We start from the raw sequence: 21,621 nt of genomic DNA, 5'->3' as shown, positions 1-21,621 counted from the left end.
GTGGCTGGTAATAAATAGATACCCATTGAGAAATGACGAGTGAGAAAAGAGTGATAGTGAAGTAAAAAAAAAAAAACACTGGTAAGAAATGGCTCTGGTCAGAAACAGCGAGGCAAATGTAATTTTAAAAGAGAGGCTGAGCAGTAATGAAAAAGAGAGACAAAACTAGGACTGTAGCAGGGAGGGACCAGACCGATCGAGACCGATCAAGCATGATGACCCCATACGCATGACAGATGATGAAGTCAAAGAAATTCAGAGACACAATCAAAGTAAGACTTTTTTTTGTGTGTGAAACTATCAGCAGCAGCACGGCTGCATATCTTCAATCACAATCACACTCCGTGCTCGACATATTCTGCCAATAACCTACAGGGATCTGGTTATGCCAGTGTCTGCAAGAAAGCGTAACCAAAACCAAACAGTGATTCATTCGCCAAGTCACTATTCCCCAATCTCTTATTAACTACAACTTAAAACACTAATGCTTTGTTAATTCTTTGAAATAAACTCCAACAAACTGTTGTTGGGTTAACATTTACACATATCATGTTGTCTTCTTTTCTTTAATATTACTGGGTAATATGACTTTAGAGGCTGGAAACGTTCATACAAACGTGATGCATTTTATTAATTATGAAACAGACTCATTATAGAACTAAACCCAGTATTTCTCAGTTGCACTCAAGGTCTTTTATCTTATTATTGTAATTTTCCTCTCATTATCTATGTATATAGACTCTCTTGTGACATCGGGGGAATATTCTGTAGCCACAAGGAACTAGGGTGTGGGAACAAGATACTATGTTGTGGCCATGACTTACTAGGGCATGGGTATGAGAAATGGGACACGTTATGGCCAGAACTTACCAAGTTACTGTAGGTGTGGGAATGAGATACTATGTGGTGGCCAGAACTTACTTACTAACTAAGGCATGAGAACGAGATACTTTGTTGTGGACAGAACTTACTAAGGCGTGGAAATGGGAAACTACTGTATGTAAGATACATCACTTACTAAGGTAACCACTGCATTGCTGGAACACACCACAAGACCTGTAGTTTTGGAGAAGGCATGAGAATGAGATAACTGTACTATAACAGATACTTTGTTCCATGTCAAAGACACTCAGATGCTTACACATCATCAATTACTTGCTGCCTAATATATTCCACCCCTTAACATGTACCAATGTAATGAGATAATCAATGTAATTCACTTCACCTGACAGTGGTTTAAATATTATCCTTATTCTTGTTTATACATTATTATTGGGGACGGTTCCACTTTTCCACGAAGACGGTCCTGTCCTTGGCTGATGCAGACAGCTGTTTTTTGAGGACTTGTGACTTCAGTCGCTCGATAGTTCAGGACTGGAGTTTCCTACAGTCTACCTGAGCCTCCAAAAACGAACTGCTTGACCCAAATGAGGATGGGTTCCCTGTTGAGTCTGGTTCCTCTCAGGGTTTCTTCATATTACTATCTCAGGCAGTTTTTCTTTTTTTCTCGCCACTGTCGCCTTCGTCCTCGGCTTGCTCATCAGGGACAGTCTTATCATTTTGATTCATATTCATTTTCACATTCCATGCAAACTTAAATAATTCTTTTGATTTGCGACATATCACCTGTAAAAAGCGCTATACAAATAAAATGTAATTGAATTGAATACAACAGTTAGTTCTGGCTGACCCTGGACGTGTGTGGCCACAGCGCTAGTCACTAAGCCACCCTAATTAACTGTGCTTTCATATTTAATATATTACAGCTTTAAAAGATTTTTAGTTAACACAGAAAAATCACCTATACTCCTAAATTTTCAGTACACTTATATTAGAAAATCATCAACTGAAGTGACAGACAGTATCATGCTGAGATGGTTATGAATATGAATACTTATGCCATTGCCAAAACATTGTAATGAGATGTATAGATCATTCTCTCTTCTCTTAGGTAAAATAAGGTTATCTCTATGATTTATTTAAATATTTTCTCAAATAAATTAAAGAAATATAATACACTACAGTTTAAAAGTTTGTGGTCACTTTCTAACTCCATGATCGTTCCTGATTTTTATTTCTTTCTACATTGTAAAGGAATGCTGAAGGCGCCCAAATGCATTAATCTCCTTTAACAGTTAATGGTGAGATGTGTCTGCTACTGTACTTACAGTATGCTCTGAAAAGACTTCATAACACCTCTAATCTGAGTCAGTTAATTAGTCATTTTTCAGGCTGATAACTCTAAATGAACTTCTCGTCTGCGGCAGAGGTAGGTTTTGGTCTCGCCCTCCTGGGATGGCCTTTGAGAGCCAGTTTCATTATGGTGCTTGACGGATTTTGCAAATGCACTTGACAATACTGTTCTTGCAAGAACTATTACAGAAAGGCTGACCTCTGTGTCTTAAAACAACAACTAACTGTTGTTTTTGATGTTGTTACGTAATTACCTAATCCCATATGTGTTATTTTATAGTTTTGAAATCCCCAGTAATGTTGTAGAATGTAGAAAATAAATCACTAAACAAAAACAAAGAAATTTGCAAGTGACCCCAAACTTTTGAACAGTAGTGTAAATATATAAAAAGACCCGACAATGGCAGACAAATGTATTTTTTTTTTGATCATACATCAATTAGATTATCTACTCATGTGTCATATCACATCCACAAAACAACCTGTCATGAAGTAGTGTTAATGATACTGGGCACATGTTGTAATGTAGTTGTGTATGTATGCTTATGCCAAAGGTCAGAAAAAAAACATTTCTGTCTGTAAGGATGAAGCTGTGTATATTGCTGCATGTCAGAGGGATGATAAATGACGTAACTCTGATGGATAGTGCTGTGAATTTCAGGGGTCTTCTTCACTCCTCTATTACTGTCAGGCCACCCTATCGACCCTGTCTGTCTTTCTCTCCTCTTGTTTCTCAGACTCTCGAAATTATTCTGATGAAGCTTTTACAGATGAAATTTTTCTTAAGTAAAAGATCTGTGTACTTTGCCAGCCCCTGGTCATGAACATCCTTGACTGGCCACTAGTTGTCAGAGAAATGCTTGTTTAAGATGTTTGTCAGGAAATACATTATATTGCCAAAAGTATTCGCTCGCCTGACTTTAAATGCATATGTACTTGAGTTACATCCAATTCTTAATTCATAGGGTTTAATATGATGTTGGCCCTTTGCACAAAGCCAGGTCCATGAGATGGATATGCATATGAAGGCAGGCGAGCGAAAACACAACACTTGTAGCAACTCTGGTAAATATTATGTAAATATTTGATCTGCAGTTAGTGGGTACGGTGTCAAGGGAGAAGATGCGATGTTGTAGGGACATTATTGTCATACTTAGTCCTGATTTGCAATGCAATTTAAGAAAAGGACCCTAACTAAATGATGATAACTATACTTGTGTATGACATGTTAACCCATTTCCATCACAACATTGTGCATAATCCTGCACTAGAGGCTCTTTCTGCCTGACCTTGGTGTATATTTACACTGGCCAATCATTTGCTCCATCTGTCTCTTTGCATTCATGTTGCTTTTCTCTCTGAGCGCACAGATAACAGCGTGGCTCGCTCTGGAGATGATGCCGGTCAAACGGCCTCCACAGATGTCCAACTGCCGTGCATGTCTTTTAAATACTCCTCTTACACTGCTTTTACAAATAGCATTGCATGAATAAGGATGCGGAAATGTCCGATCTAACCCCTAGCATTTTTGAAAGCATGGATGTGCATATCATGACTATCGGAATGGGTCAATGGAGAATGTACTGTATTACACATACTTGGTCGATTTATATAAAATTATCTATTGTTCATCCATTCACTTTTACTATTTATGATTAGCAAAAAGAACATGTTTTCATCAATAAATGAATAAATATCTGATGTGGATGATATAAGCAGTAAAGAAAAACCTCTAAGCCTTTTAATGAAACAAGCAGATCTAATAGATAGTCAAATCGAGAGCCATAGTGCTGTTTGCAATGCATCTTCATCAGAGTGTGATGTGGCCCTTTCTTATTGGATTTGGAAGCACTTTCAAACGTGTCTATACAATGGTAAGAAAAAGTATTTGAACCTTTTGGAATTTTATGGCTTTCTGCCTTAATTTGTCATAAAATGTAATCTGATCTTCAAAAGATACTATGTTGAGGCTATAACTTACTAAGGCTTGGGAATGAGATACTATGTTGTGGCCATGAGTTACTAATGCATGAGAATGAGATACTGTGTTGTGGCCATGAGTTACTAAGTTGTGGGAATGAGATACTGTGTTGTGGCCATGAGTTACTAAGTTGTGAAAATGAGATACTATGTTGTGGCCATGAGTTACTAAGTTGTGAAAATGAGATACTATGTTGTGGCCATGAGTTACTAAGTTATGAGAATGAGATACTATGTTGTGGCCATGAGTTACTAAGTTGTGGCCATGAGTTACTAAGTTGTGAGAATGAGATACTATGTTGTGGCCATGAGTTACTAAGTTGTGAGAATGAGATACTATGTTGTGGCCATGAGTTACTAAGTTGTGAGAATGAGATACTATGTTGTGGCCATGAGTTACTAAGTTGTAAGAATGAGATACTGTGTTGTGGCCATGAGTTACTAAGTTGTGGGAATGAGATACTGTGTTGTGGCCATGAGTTACTAAGTTGTGAAAATGAGATACTGTGTTGTGGCCATGAGTTACTAAGTTGTGAAAATGAGATACTATGTTGTGGCCATGAGTTACTAAGTTGTGAAAATGAGATACTATGTTGTGGCCATGAGTTACTAAGTTATGAGAATGAGATACTGTGTTGTGGCCATGAGTTACTAAGTTGTAAGAATGAGATACTATGTTGTGGCCATGAGTTACTAAGTTGTGAAAATGAGATACTATGTTGTGGCCATGAGTTACTAAGTTGTAAGAATGAGATAGTGTGTTGTAGCCATTAGATGAAGATCAGATCACATTTCATGACAAATGAATGCAGGTTCACGTATGGTACTTTTGTCTTGCCACTGTAGTTTCTGTAAAAGTATGTGGATAATCCTTCTCCTCACTTAAAGTAGTCCAACAGAGTTTGAAAAGCAAGAATAAATACTAAATTGAAAATGTAAGCCAAGGCAAAAATAAATGCAAATTATGGGAAAGAATTGGTATCACTTTAATGGTGGTGTGCTCTATTCTATATCTTGCTATTATAATGCCATCCTGGTCAGTGTTCCAGCAAAACTTCTTAATGGAGTTCAACTCATCCAGAACTCATCCAGCATGGATTAGCACACAATCCAAATCTACTGTTCACATTTCCCCCCTGCTTGTTCAACTTCACTCGCTGCCTGTGTCTCATCAGATAGACTACAAAACATTCCTTTTAACATTCAAAGCTCCTCACAATCTCACCCCTCATTTCTCACAGAACTTCTCCAGACCTACACACTCCTTTTCCTGGGGGTCCTTAGCATATACCCAAGTCCTGTCTGTACCCAAGTTTAGCTTCAGCACTATAAATCGTGAGCCAACAAATAAAGCCTACTTTTATTTTAGTATTCTTACTGATATGTAAAATATATCTATTTGGTTTTCTTTTCATCATGTTGTCAGGTTTAGTTGTGTTTGGTGTGTTTGGAGATAATGCAGGGAGTCTTTTCCACCTTGCCATAATTATCGCTGATTATTATGGACTTGCAGGACTTGCCGTTTTGTTTGGTTTGTTTTTTTAGCACCTAGAATACATCTGATCACTGCATCCAAAACGCTGACAATTTGAATAAACAAATTACAGCAACTGGTGGTGTTATTCTATACTCAGTTTTGAACACCTGTTCTATTACACTTTAGTCACCGTTAATGTCAAACACAAATGTCCAGAATGCCTATTAGATCACCAAAGGGGTTTATTTTCAACTTAGAAACTGATAAGCTTTTTTGGTTCTAAACAATTCAGATAAGTGCATTTCAAAAGCAGATAAAATATCTTCATCCTAATCAAGAATGAATACAAATAAAAATGTTATTTTTTAATATTATTGTGTGCATCAGCTTGAGCCCTAATATTAAAAGGTAGGTCCATTGTTGTTGCTGTGTGTGTGTGTGTGTGTGTGTGTGTGTGTGTGTGTGTGTGTGTGTGTGTGTGTATGTGTGTGTGTGTGTGTGTGTGTGTGTGTGTGTGTGTGTGTGTGTGTGTGTGTATGTGTGTGTGTGTGTGTGTGTGTGGCACTTCCAAAACCTCTGCTTTTAGAGGTCTGTACACCTGCTGATCAAATAACCACGGCCTGATGGGGTACTTTACTTAGTATTGCCTTTTTGGCTTCATTTTTGTTAAATAAATAATGTCATGAAGAAAAAATAAATCTTTTGCTGTTTGCCTAATAGTGAGACATGCTATGAGCAGATGCTTTTTATGATGTTTTTACAAAATGAAAAGAGGGTATACTAACTTTTGGACATGACTGTATATACACATCAGCTATAACTTTACTATGCAAACATTATGCACAGTATTATGCACAGCTCTGGGCCCCTTAGGGCATGACATCACAAGGCCTCTGGGGGGTGCTCTGTAGTGCCTGGCACCATGACAATGGAAGATCTTTTGAGTGCTATAGGACCTGTTTGTCAGGTACAGTCCATGGATGCTCAATCGGAGTGGGATCTGGGGTGTTTAGAGGACGGGTTGGTGGCCTTGGACTCTTTGTCTGCTTAACCCTGTTTTTGTTGAGCGTGAGTGCTCTGGTGCCTTTCTATTGCCACTTTGTGTTGGTCTATCACATAAAATCTCAATAAAATACATTTTGTGGTTTGTGGTTGTAACGTTCAAGTTGTATGCATACTTTTGCACGGCACTGTATGTGTGTCTATGTTCCATATTGTTTTGCATAATTAACATATTCTTCTGTCTTTAGAAAAACGCTGTGCAGCTATGCTTCGTTCCACTGAAAGCATATGCATAAATATTGAAAACAAAGACCTTTTATACAGTAATTTTATTTTCTCATAATTCACTGCGTCAAGACAATAAAACACTTTTTTTTTCCTGAAATACTTTGTGCCTTTGTGCGTTTATCATATGTATCAAGGCCATGAATCTAAAGAAAAGTGTGAGAATTTTAGATGTTATATATTTCATAACTCTCACACCAAAGGTCTATGGGTAAGCAAATTAAAAATGTTATATAGCGAGAGAAAACACAAGGATCAGTTGTAGGTTATTTATACTTGGTCATATTGATTGGGGTAAAGGTGTTGTTTAAAGGCAGTAACCTTGTGAGCCAGGATTACAGACAGAAATGTGTGCTTTAAATAGAGTTAAAGTTTAGAACAGACAATGATTTTTTATCAAACTTTTCCTGTCCAGTTGTTGATCCTCTAGCCTGAAATTCATGTTTTCGAATCACTTCCCTTAACGTTTTACATGATGTGCATTTTTAGATGCTTTTCTGCCAGTCCTTTTGTAATTGCTTGAAGTTAAATTTTACTCTACGATACACAAGGTGTAAGATATTCAACCTTACAAAATTGTAATTTTTTGTATTAATAAATTAAGCAGAGAGTTCTGCTGTACGGAAGGACAGGGAGACATGTCCAGTATGTGGGCTTCGACCTGAAATAATATTATTTTCAGCTTTAACCTTTTAACTCTTTCTACAAACCCTTTAACCATCAAGGACGTGTATTAACCGTTGTACAGTACATTGAAATCCGAGAGTGGCAGTTAACCAATTAAACCAGAAATTGTTTAAACCAATCCGCCTGTTACTATTAGCATTACTTCCTAATAAAATCATATAGAAGGCAAATTTTATATAATTATGAAAAGAATATTTCATAGAAAATTGGGCTGAAAGGCATAATAAAAATGAAATACTGATAAAATCATATTTATAAAGTGTACTAATTTTTGCTTTCATAATCCCTAAGTAGCCCCCCCCCACCCCACCCCCAAGCCCACTGTAGATCATGCCTATCTACATCCCTGATTTATGTTATTAAGGTTGAATCACTCCAACGACTCGTCTCAGTCTGTTATTGTAGCTGCTCCTCTGTTCAGCCAAGATGGCATGAAGAGAATAACAGTTATTATCTAAGATAGCCCTGAGCTTACTGAGTGTTCTTTGTTCTGATGCCGCATACAAAGAACTTTTACTTCTCAAACAAAGACAGCGTTTTTTAATCAGTTTATTGTGCCTGCAGGCATCACCTGTACTAATACAATTATTACGCTCCCAGAACACTAACACAGAGAGAGAGAGAAAGAGAGAGAGAGAGAGAGAGACCACCAAACTGATGCAGGACAAAAACTTGACCATTCTCAGGAAGTAGGCGTGTGTGCAGATTTTGGGGAATATGGGGAAAATCAGAAAAGGTCGGTTTCCTGCTTTTTCAGCCAAAAATATAGTCAGATCAAAAAGCAGTACAATACTCAAAACAATATTTCATTTAAGTGGAAATTCATCTCATTTTAGAGCCACAGTATTGCCTCTGGCTGTGGTTCTAATCTTCTTTGCTTGAGCTGAGTGCTTTCTCACCCACTCATGGCCACCATGCTTTCCTCCCTACAAACAATAACCTTTATATTCATTTATATTGGTAAATCTTCTTAATCTTTGCAGGTAGAACTTTTTATTCAGGTTAAAGAAATATTTTTTTAATCAAGCTTGGTTTTTAGTTAGGAGCGTGACTGAGTGCAAAGGCGACGTATAGGGAAAACAGACCAGGGAACAGATTTTCATTTTCTCCATTATTTAATACATTTGTTTTCGAATCATGTTTATCAGCACTTTCATACACCCGATATTTCGCAGTATGACAATGCAATTATATTAAACCAATACACCAACGTTCTCAATGTTATAGTTTATACTATTTGGAAAATAATGACATCCTTTTAATTGGTGGATAAACTATATAGAACAAAAAAAAAGTATTATTCGCCTTTCATCCCATTTTCTCTACTAATATGCGTGCACATTTTGAGAGTTAGGCCTTTCAGAATATAACCTTGGTAATTTGCACAGCTTGTATGATAGCAATTAAATGCTTACCAATAGGGATAATTTATGCACATGCAACATCTCTAATTCTCTAACAATCCCCAGAATCTGAAACAAAAACATGAAGCATTTTGTAGAGTACCCTTACGCATGCTAATGAGAGAGATTAATGTGCTTCAGGAGCATATTTTCTTCCATACAAATTCATTTTGCTAAAATGACTCTTGGCTTCTCAGCCTTGACACGCGGTTGTATCATGCTTTTTTGTCAGTTTTATTTTGGCAGGTTTATTATTTCCTGTCAAGCGCGTTCTTTCAGAAAGCTTTTCTCTACCCAATTTCGCAATTTAATGTTATTGTATCAGGATGCCTTTTTTTTAGTGAAAGGTGGAAGTTGCAGTTAGCAAGAGACATTTCCCACATGGAAAGAATCTATATGAGGATATATGCGCATATATGAAACCTATATGCAGTATATATGCACATATATCCTCACCTATATGAGGATATATGCGCATATATCCTCACCTATATGCAGTATATATGCACATATATCCTGACCTATATGAGGATATATGCGCATATATGAAGGCCTATATGCAGGATATATGCGCATTTATCCTCACCTATATGCAGTATATATGCACATATATCCTGACCTACATGAGGATATATGCGCATATATGAAGCCTATATGCAGTATATATGAAGGCCTATATGCAGTATATATGCGCATATATCCTCACCTATATGCAGTATATATGCACATATATCCTGACCTACATGAGGATATATGCGCATATATGAAGCCTATATGCAGTATATATGCATATATATGATAATATATATGCTGCATATAGGCAAAATTGAGGTGCATATATGTGCATATACAGGCCATATAGGTCTCCTGTATTGCTTCTTTATATCCACATATAAGCCCTATATGTACATACAAGATATGTCTCCTATATAGCTCATGGCAGGATCTGGTCATTTTAGCTCATATCTCACTTTGGCAACTGTCATACATGATGCGCTCATATTTTCTATTATCAAGGCAATAACTAAGAACTAACTAAATAAAAAACACATTTTAGAATTTCTGTCGAGTTATCTGCTAATGACCCGAGGCAGGACACGCCCACACGCCAATCACACGGAAATCAGTCCGGCTAATTTACATACTAGGCCACGCCCCCGGACAAGGAAACTCTTCAGAATGTTCTGGAAAGTGGGAGGAGTTTACATTTACCTCAGAAGAAGACTGTGTGGCCCTGACGACGAACGGGAGCATTTTGAAGAGAGAATCCAGGAGGACACACTGGGTAAGTTATTAAGTCTTATATAACTCTTATTCTGATAATATTAAACTAATATTAGTAAATATTTTCCTCACTTCAGCTAGCTCTTGTCAGCTTGTGTGACACATTGGCTTCAATGCCATTTACATAGTTTAGGTAAATCATGCTAACATGCTGCCTTTCTGTATGTAGCACAAACATGATATTTCCCGGTGGCTAAGCTAATGCCTTATGGAGTTTACAGATGTTTATAAACGTTTTAATAAATAATCATTTATTATTATTATACTGTCTTATTATTTTTGTCTTTTCTAGATGCTACATTGAAGAAGTGGCCGGCAGCCACCCGAGGGCAGACAGGCACGTCTATCAATTCAAAGCTCACGAAGCTGAGAAGGTCCTCAAAATATATATGTTTTCTTCCTGTTGAGTTTTTTTGTCTTATTTTTGTTCTTTTACTATTTGATTGTTCATAAAAAAAATTAAAAAATTAAATTTCTACATTTTGGGCTTTTATTTATGTTGTCTAACAGCTATGGATTTTAATAATTTTACTAATATCTAGGTAAAAATATAGGTGCATATATATGCACATAGGTACATGTATGCATGTGTATATATAGGTACATATATGCACGTATATATGTACACATATATGTACATATAATATAGGAAAACGGCCAATTTTATATATGTCACATATATGTCTATATGGGTACATATATGCACGCACGCATATGTACATATATGTACATATAATATAGGAAAACGGCCAATTTTATATATGTCACATATATGTCTATATGGGTACATATATGCACGCACGCATATGTACATATATGTACATATAATATAGGAAAACGGCCAATTTTATATATGTCACATATATGTCTATAGGTACATATATGCACGCATATATGCACGCGCACATATATGTACGCATATATGTACATATAATATAGGAAAACGGCCAATTTTATATATGTCACATATATTAAAAACCTATATCAAACCTATATTAAAACATATATGTTTTATATAGGTTTTTTCCGTGTGGGTTGTTTCATGGATTGGGACTGTTTTGTAAAAATCTATGCTACAGCATAGATAAGGCCGAACTAAGGAACTCTTTTTTGCAAGATGTGTTGAAGCGTAATGATAAGATGCGAAATACACTAAAGTATATGGACAAATGTGTAATTATTGAATTTAGGTTTCAATCAGGCTCCTTATCCCCACTGGAGGGCAATCTTAGTTCTCCAGCACACCGAGACATACCAAGGCAATGCTATGCTTCCAACTTTCTGGCAACAGTTTCGGGAAGGCCCTTCTCTACTTCTATTTAAAGACATGGTTTGATTAGTTCGGTGTGGAGGAACTTGACTGGGCCGCACAGAGCTCTGTGACCACAACCCCATTAATCATCTTTGGGATGAACTGGAACGGAGATTGTCCACCATCAGTGCTAACATCATAAATGCTCTCGGGAATGATCCTGTTCATCCTCCACTCCTCATCAGCAGAGGTTGCACTTTAGGGTAATAAATGTGACCTCTACCACTTGCACCCACGTCCAGGTCACCTCCTGGTTCACCTGGTTCATCTGTTCATCTCATGGACATTTGTTCAGTCCGGCAGTGCGATATGTACATTCTGAACCGTGTGGCATGGTATTACCCTTATTGTGTATGACCAGTGACCCTTCCTCTTTTTGTCTTTACAGGCTTTATTTTACTTGCTTGCATTCTGACACTTGAACGATTCCTGGCATTTGGTAGACATCCTTTGCTCAAGGACCCAACAGTGGCAACTTGGTTATGCTGGTGTTTGAACCTGGGACCTTCCGTTCAGCAGTCCAACAACCCATTAGCCACTGAGCTTTCCCTAACCCTGATTCAGGTATTTGGACTGTGGCCTCGAAATATTAAGAGCTATTAATACTGTATATTTGAATATATTGAATATTATTAAATCTTCAGCACACAGATCCTTGCACAGCATCTGTCTGTTCTGTTGTGCTGAAAGACATTAAATATGTTTTTTAAATATTTATTGTCACTCATTTGTGATTTGCTTAGTAATACTGCTGCTAAAAGTTGGCTTGTGCTATATTTTTTATAATTCATGTGAGAAATTAACAGTGACCATTGCGAGCACGGTTACAGTTATGTTTAATAGGAGGGGAAAAAACACCTCTAACATTTTTTTTTTTTGTCTTAAACAACATATTTTTTGCAGTTAGTTAACAGCTTTGGAATTAAAAATCAGAATTTAAAAATCTACCTTATAAAAATCTAAAGGACAGAGATGTGCAAAGAAAGACCATACCCTTAAAAGTCATACAGTATTTTGGCCATCATAGGTTCCCCTTACTAAATATATTTAGTGTATATGTGTTTTTGTGATCCTCTGTGATGGACTGCTATGCTATTTAGGTTTTTTCTTTTTCTTTTTTTTATCTCCCACCTTTATTCCTGGGACGGTCTCTGGACTCACTCTGAGCCTGTCTAGGATAAATCTGCTGAAAATGATTTGATTGAATGACCTATATAATTCGCATGTTTTTTTTTCTTTACTCTGCTAATATAGCAACAGGACTGCCAATGTCTTTTGCTTGTTTTTGGTTTGTCTTGTCTTGTCTTGTCTTCATTTCAGCCATATGGGACTCCTCTCTTGATGGTCCAGACGTCGTACTTCCGAGCCCTTATTTCATTTTTCTACACCTTGAGTTCCCCAGTGGACCATCTTGTTACTCTGAGTCATAATTAAGTGTCAACTCCATATAATGGAAAGTTCCATGCATTTCTCAGAGCTCGTTGATCGAGCACAGAGAGAACACATGCCACAACGGAACCTGTGAAATCAGACTGCACTGATGATGCATCTAACACTCACTATGAATTTGGTTTTACCCCAAGGTAATGTCTGTGCTGTGCAAAAACGTGGCTGTAAAAAAATCACTTCAAACCCCAAACATGAGGTCATTTTCGCCAATCAGTGTGTCCTATCTGTGTTGTATGTGATGTACTTGCTATTTTTTCCTGTTAAAGTCTATTACAACCTTGCAACCCTTTGTTGATCCGGCCATGAGAATGATTTCGATACAGTCCTGTTTGTCAAATGCATTTTAAAGGATATCGGAATAAAAATATGAATATAAAAACTAAAAAGCAGGAATTTCTCGCGGGTATGTTCAGTGATTCTGAAAACGGCTTTGTATTTACCTTGAGTCTGACCTTATTTATACATACAATAAAGTGCTTGATGAAGATGGATGAATGTTGGATAATATTTTTTTGCACTTTTAGCATGTATACGATGCAATAGTTACTTTCAGCTTTAATAAACCTTTCAGTCAAACTCCTTTTTTTTTTTAACTCGTGAAGCACGATTGATAAGATGCATTCAAATCCCACACATCTATTTATACGCTGCAAATTTTATTTTAAATCCACATCGATGTCATGACGATTTAACCTGTAGTTGCATAGCAACGTGGCTGTACAGTAATGACCCTCATTATAACCAGAGAGTTCGCTGTCCCGCTGTCTCATATATAGGTTTTTTTTTTTTTTTTTCTTGTTTAAGCTGTTATAATTAGCTGCTCAATAAGCTTAACTTTGGCTGTGTGAATAGTTATTTTTTTATTATATTAGACTGTTTTAGCTTTATCACACATTGACTCACTAAATACATTTTTGGAGTTGAGTTATGTGCACTTAGTCAGGATTTAATCTACAAATTGTGCACATCGATATTCAGACTTCAGATGCAATTAGAGGCTTTGGAAATATTCATAAAGTCGAGTGGGATTTGCACAAATAGAACGCCTTTTAAGGCAAATATTGAATCCTTCAATTTTGTACTATTAATTACTTTTCCTAGAGTTTTTTTTTTAAGACTCTTAATCACAGACATTTTTTTATTTCAATACCTATTTTTTTATCAATAATTTTTAAATCAATAAAATGAGCTTTAATTATAGCAGAGTATTGTATTAAATATAGTCTAACTGGTGTTTAGTCTATAAACACATTCTGTATACCTTAGTGTAAATATTGCTGTGACTTTCAGACTCTAATTTCTAAGCAGCTATAATCCCTTTTAAATAAGGTTCATGTAATTATATTATAATGCAAACCACGACAGTTACAAGACCTGAAACAGAGATCTCAGGCGGAAACAGGTTTAACCCTGCAGCCGGCTGACACAACTTGTTTGAATGTAAAAGCACGCGGTATGTGTCTGAGCAGGAGTGGCCAAAACAGGCAGCCGTTTCGATTTGCATTCTGCAAGTGCACTAGGGCAGACATTTCAAATAAATCACTCGGCCATGATGTGGCATTTACCAAGCGATAAGCCCGACGGTTGTCACACATGGCTGGAATGTAATCAGATATTCAGGACACTGACAGGGCATTGTGGCGTAGGTGACACGAGACATTTAAGGACAATTATTATAAATAAAATACACAGAAAAATAAAATTGTGCGGTCAGCACTTTGCTCAAAGCAGGGACAGCATGCTGGGAGAGTGGTACATGACATGGTGAAGTTCTGAGTTAAAATGTGTATGGGACTTGCTTCAACTCATAGCTCATTATCCACTGCTGGTACAGCACACTGGGGTCACAATTCCTTCTGGTCATGTCAACATTCACTACTGAACTGGATTCAGTGTTTTGTTGAAAATGAAGACAAAATGATTCAGTCACAAGTCTGTTTCTATTCGCACCACATTTTATAATTGAAATAAAACACACATTTTATATAAAACAAATGATGTTTTATCATATGTTAATATACGTCTGTAGACATATGCCATCTGCTGCGCATTTTACAATCACTTTCAAATAAATGACCTAAATGCAGAATTAAAGTCTTCATTATGACTTAAATAATATACATCTATATCTATAAAACAGAAATTCTACCTCAGGTATAAATTAGCAAAATGCTTGACTGACTTTTGTTCTAGACCCATGATGGAATCTGCATTAAACTTCATACCAGTCTTGAGATATGGCTCCCAGCTGAACCAAAACAGCTCCCATGATTACAGACTTGCACCTGCATGCAATTACCCTCCCTGTTAAAGATCTATTGACCCCTGCCGGGTACATGGAGTAGTGGTTAGCACTGTCGCCTTGCAACTCCTGGGTCTGGGTCCAATTCCCGGCCAGGCTCGTTTCCCGCCTCTGTGTGCATGGAGTTTGCATGTTCTCCCTGTGTTTGGTGAGTTTCCTCCGGGTACTCCGGTTTCCTCACACAGTTTAAAGACCTGCAGGCTTATTGGCATTCCCAAATTGCTGGTAGTGTTTGTGTGTACCCTGTGATGGATTGGCACTCCGACCAGGGTGTACCCCGTATTGAGCCATAAGCCTGCTGGGATAGACCCCACGCCCCCTGCGACCCTGAATACCGGATAAAGTGGTATATGAGTAAATGAGTGAGTGGGTGAGTGAGTGATAATTTCCTGGCCTTGACCCTGTGTTTTATTCTAGATACCTGTTCCTGCCAACACCCTATGATAGTTGCAAGCCGATCCTTTGACCACTGCCTATTTTCATTTTGTTGTTTTGATTTAAGTAAGACAAAAAAAAGTCACCAATAATTATTGGACTGCCTTTTGCTTTGATAACCTTTTGATTTTTCTCCAAGATCTTGTATTGATGGGAGAGTTGAACCACTGCTTATAGTCTTCTCCAATGCATCCCACTGCATTGCATTTCGACCACTTTTTTGGCCACACATCTGACCAAGAGAAGCAACCCCAGATCATAACACTGCTCCACAGGCCTGTGCAGTAGGCACTAGGCATGATGGGTACATCACTCCATTCACCTCTCTTCTTATTTTGATCTGTCCATCACTCTAGAACGGGGTAAATTAGGAATGATCGGACCGCAGGACTTTTTTCCAGTGCTCCACAGTCCTTTTGCAAATCCCTAGCAAATTGAAGCCAAGTCTTACTGATACAGTAAGTGGTTTTCTTAAGGCTACACCACTGTTTAGTCCCTATTTTAGGCAGAGTTCGACTGTTAGTTTTTTTACAATTTGATTTAAGTCTTTAAGTAATCTCCCATCATGATCAGATAGGATGTTTTCTAATTACGCAATTAATAGAGTAATATACACATGAGAGTTACTAAGCCACAACCACCTTCTCTCCCTCACGTTCCATGTTCAGTGCAGCCAGACCCCCTGACAAAAAGATACCCGTCTTGTGACACCCCTAGACATTGCAGGACAGCTCAGTGATTAAATCAAGCCTGGATTCCGGGCACAGAGGTAAGCAACTTCACTTCCTCACTGACAGGGAGCATTATCGACTGGAGGAAAGATGTTGGGTTCCTTCCAAAAAAATTTTAGATCCCCTTCTGGTGCATGATTTTAATACCTGCCTCCCATATTCATCCCAGGAGGGGGCTAAAATGAGTATTGCTCACAGCGGTAGTGCCTTGGGGAAGACTTTTTGTTACTTTATATCCATGCCTGAGTCAGCATTAAACTCTATATCCCATATTTCAGAGGAGAACAGAGATATGACTGTGGCAGACTCAATCATCTGTAGCTGTCATGATTACTGACTCCACCTGCATGCGGGTACTCCCCTTATATACAGTACACGGTCCTCTCACTCTGAAGCTCACTGCTGGGTATAAGAACTGTTCCTTGTTGCTACTTGTCGTTGCTAATCCCTGATTCTGGTTATTGATCCTCTGGCTTTGACCTTGTTTCTTTTGTTCTTGATTTCTGATCCTGTCAAGCCCCTGTGGATGCTGCAAGCTGATTGATCGACCCCCATCCGTTTGTGTTTCATTATGTCGTTTCGGTGTTAATTAAAATATTAACCGCACTGGCATTCATCAGAGCATTTCTGACAATTTGGAAGTACTTGTTTATGTAAATGGCATCCAACAGCTTTACACAATGATCATTTAAACAAAGAGAAAGCAAAACTGTAATGGTTTTAATTAGGAGCGTTTCTTCAATGAGAGATTCCAGCTGTGGTAATGAGCTGTTATATGAACTTACACAAAAGAGGAGGGTAGAGCATTCGTTCTGATTACTGATTTACACCGAACATGATTAACAAAGCCTAGGGCCACTGTACTCTTCTCTCCTTCTCTTGTCTCCTCCTGATGTTTTCTCATTGATTGATCTTCTAACTGTATCTCATATCATCATGTTCAGAATCTGTATCTGGGATTTGGCAAAGCACCGAACCAAACGTATCCAGATTGCGACTCTTGTCCTGTTCCTGGTCCATCACTTTATGCGTGATTCCAGATTTTTGTTTGTTTTGTTGTTGTTGTTGTTGTTGTTGTTTTATTAAAATCTTCCATGCATGGATTCACACCCACCCACTGAGTTCTCACTGTTCCTTGAAGACAGCTGGGTATCTTTTTAAGACAGCAGCAAGGTTAAACAGTGTCAGAAATTATTGCGCATTCTGTGATTTACACACAATTTGTTAGAATAAATTATGTTGTTTTTTTGACATAATTCATAAAAACAAACCTAAGGCTTTAAATACCGTTACAATCTCATAACCACATACACTCCTTATCTGTCACTCCATTCAACTTTCTGTAACATTTTAGGTTGAGTATTATAACACATTGTCTTATCGTAGGCTATTACAAATACACAAAGTAACACACTAATTAAGAGGCGTGCACTTAGACTCATTAGTGCTGCTGTATAATCCATACAGAGTAGAAGTCTGGCTTCAATTCCACACTCTGGTTTCCTCCCACAGTCCAAAGACATGCAGATATCAAATTAAATGATTTTTTTGGAATGCTGGGAAAGGAGTACGGTTGCACGGTGGTTCAGTTGTTAGCCCTGTTGCCTTGCAGTGCCAGGGTCCGGGTTCGATTCCTGCCTCGGGGTCTATGTGCATGAGTTTGCATGTTCTCTCCGTGCTTGGTGGGTTTCCTTCAGGTACTCTGGTTTCCTTCCACAGTCTAAACACATGTAAATAAGGTTAATTTGCATAAAAGGTCCTAAGAGACTAAGACATCCTACCAATGTTGTAAAAATGAGAATAATAAAATGGTCACCATTAGCCTCCTCAGTCCCTAATTGGACTACAGAGGGTCCGAGATGGATAAATGGGAAAGAAGTGCTCGCTGTTAACCAACTCTTTCATTTAAACCATGCAAATCCTACACTTGTGCTGTCTGTCATTTTGTGTAATATGTAATTTGATTGCATAATGTTTTGCTTGGTCTTGTTTTTTTTTTTTTATTTATTTACGTTTCACCACCAAAGGCATTATTCAATCTTATTCATATTTATTTAATCAGTATTGCATTTCATGTTTACACATGTGTATTTTCCTTACCACCTTATCTAATTATTTTAGTTTGTAGTTATAAAATAATTCATAGAGGTTACAGAATAATGTGCTGTGAGATATAGAATAAAAATAAATTAGTTTTTCCCTTACCGACTTTAGCCATTAGTGTCATTGCTACTGTTGTTGTTGTTGTTGTTGTTGTTTTTATATACATTCACATCCATAAGAGTGTCCTTTATGCCGAATCTCTAATGACCTTATATATAACTCCTGATCATCAGTTTATATCATATGTTGATCATCTTGTCATGGGACTGAAGCAGGATTAGAGCATAATCTTAAACAAAGAAGAGATTTATCACATGGGCATATACAGTGGTGTGAAAAACTATTTGCCCCCTTCCTGATTTCTTATTCTTTTGCATGTTTGTCACACTTAAATGTTTTTGATCATCAAACACATTTAACTATTAGTCAAAGATAACACAAGTAAACACAAAATGCAGTTTTTAAATGATGGTTTTTATTATTTAGGGAGAAAAAAAATCCAAACTTACATGGCCCTGTGTGAAAAAGTAATTGCCCCCTGAACCTAATAACTGATTGGGCCACCCTTAGCAGCAATAACTGCAATCAAGTGTTTGCGATAACTTGCAACGAGTCTTTTACAGAGCTCTGGAGGAATTTTGGCCCACTCATCTTTGCAGAATTGTTGTAATTCAGCTTTATTTGAGAGTTTTCTAGCATGAACCGCCTTTTTAAGGTCATGCCACAACATCTCAATAGGATTCAGGTCAGGACTTTGACTGGGCCACTCCAAAGTCTTCATTTTGTTTTTCTTCAGCCATTCAGAGGTGGATTTGGTGGTGTGTTTTGGGTCATTGTCCTGCTGCAGCACCCAAGATCGCTTCAGCTTGAGTTGACGAACAGATGGCCGGACATTCTCCTTCAGGATTTTTTGGTAGACAGTAGAATTCATGGTTCCATCTATCACAGCAAGCCTTCCACGTCCTGAAGCAGCAAAACAACCCCAGACCATCACACTACCACCCCCATATTTTACTGTTGGTATGGTGTTCTTTTTCTGAAATGCTGTGTTACTTTTACGCCAGATGTAACGGGACACGCACCTTCCAAAAAGTTAAACTTTTGTCTCGTCGGTCCACAAGGTATTTTCCCAAAAGTCTTGGCAATCATTGAGATGTTTTTTAGCAAAATTGAGACGAGCCTTAATGTTCTTTTTGCTTAAGTGGTTTGCGCCTTGGAAATCTGCCATGCATGCCGTTTTTGCCCAGTCTCTTTCTTTTGGTGGAGTCGTGAACACTGACCTTAATTGAGGCAAGTGAGGCCTGCAGTTCTTTAGATGTTGTCCTGGGGTCTTTTGTGGCCTCTCGGATGAGTTGTCTCTGCGCTCTTGGGGTAATTTTGGTCGGCTGGCCACTCCTGGGAAGGTTCACCACTGTTCCATGTTTTTGCCATTTGTGGATAATGGCTCTCACTGTGGTTCGCTGGAGTCCCAAAGCTTTAGAAATGGCTTTATAACCTTTACCAGACTGATAGATCTCAATTACTTTTGTTCTCATTTTTTTCTGAATTTCTTTGGATCTTGGCATAATGTCTAGCTTTTGAGGTGCTTTTGGTCTACTTCTCTGTGTCAGGTAGCTCCTATTTAAGTGATTTTTTGATTGAAACAGGTGTGGCAGTAATCAGGCCTGGGGGTGACTACAGAAATTGAACTTTTAACTGTGATAAACCACAGTTAAGTTATTTTTTAACAAGGGGGGGCAATTACTTTTTCACACAGGGCCATGTAGATTTGGAGTTTTTTTTCTCCCTTAATAACATAATCTTCATTTAAAAACTGCATTTTGTGTTCAATTATGTTATCTTTGACTAATAGTTAACGGTTTTTGATGAGCAGAAACATTTAAGTGTGACAAACATGCAAAAGAGTAAGAAATCAGGAAGGGGGCAAATAGTTTTTCACACCACTGTAAGATAAACATCTCCATTATCTTTACCATCCTGCATTAAATTTTTATTCCTTCATTATTGGCAACTTTATTTTAAAGCATCCTTCTGCTCATTCACTAACAATCATATCCATTCATTTGCAATTACTCAATTTATACATTATGATTCTGAATTAAGATGTTTCACTCTTTTCTGTTCTCCTCCATTGCTGTGGGAAATCACTTTATTTCTCTGCACTGTAAAATGATTTATTGTACCGCGATTGTGCAGTCAGGGTCAGAAAGACCTCGCTGGCCTTATTAGCCTTCACCCACAACAATTTCTAAACAGGCACAATGCTTTATTTCAGTTTGAAGGCATTATTGCTTTATTAAGCCTCTCTGAATGAGCTCGGGGTTGGTGTTGTTTTCCTTGGAGTACAAAGGGCAAGGACATTTGAAATAATTATGAGTTCATGACAGTATGCACAACAACAGAGATATGTGTGTACGGGATATACAGTCCTCCCTTTTGCCTATTAAGCAGTTTGTTCAAAGCGATTTCACACAAACAGAGTATAATCTCTCTTTGATCCCTACCATAATTCAACCCAACCATCTGATTAGCGCTTTGTAGCATGACTTGATCATGACAAACGTCCTGTGCTAGGGTGTAATCGTGTTTCTGTAATTACTCAGCAAACCACTGAGTGCTGAAAAATGCACAATAATGATGCATCTTGTTTGGATTTCCTGTGTGACCCCCTTACACCCCTGGATCATTGTTGCACTATTCATTCTCAGTGACATTCATCAGAGATTGTACTGTATGAATAATTCAGAAACCACAATAAAAATTATTAGCAGAGGTTCAGAGTTATGGAGGTGGAGATCTAGGTCAGTCTAGGAGAAAGAAGTCATAGACCCCACACTTTTTTTGTATGTGTGTGTATGTGTGTGTGTGTGATTGGGTGGGGTATATGTCCCGTAATACGTTGGCACCCCATTCAGTGTACAGTATACCACCACATCTTGTGCCCTGAGTTCCCTGATATAGAATCCAGACCCTGTGAG

Source organism: Clarias gariepinus, chromosome 6, assembly GCF_024256425.1.
Source record: "Clarias gariepinus isolate MV-2021 ecotype Netherlands chromosome 6, CGAR_prim_01v2, whole genome shotgun sequence".
NCBI lineage: Eukaryota > Metazoa > Chordata > Actinopteri > Siluriformes > Clariidae > Clarias > Clarias gariepinus.
Note: the sequence above shows the minus strand (reverse complement) of the source record.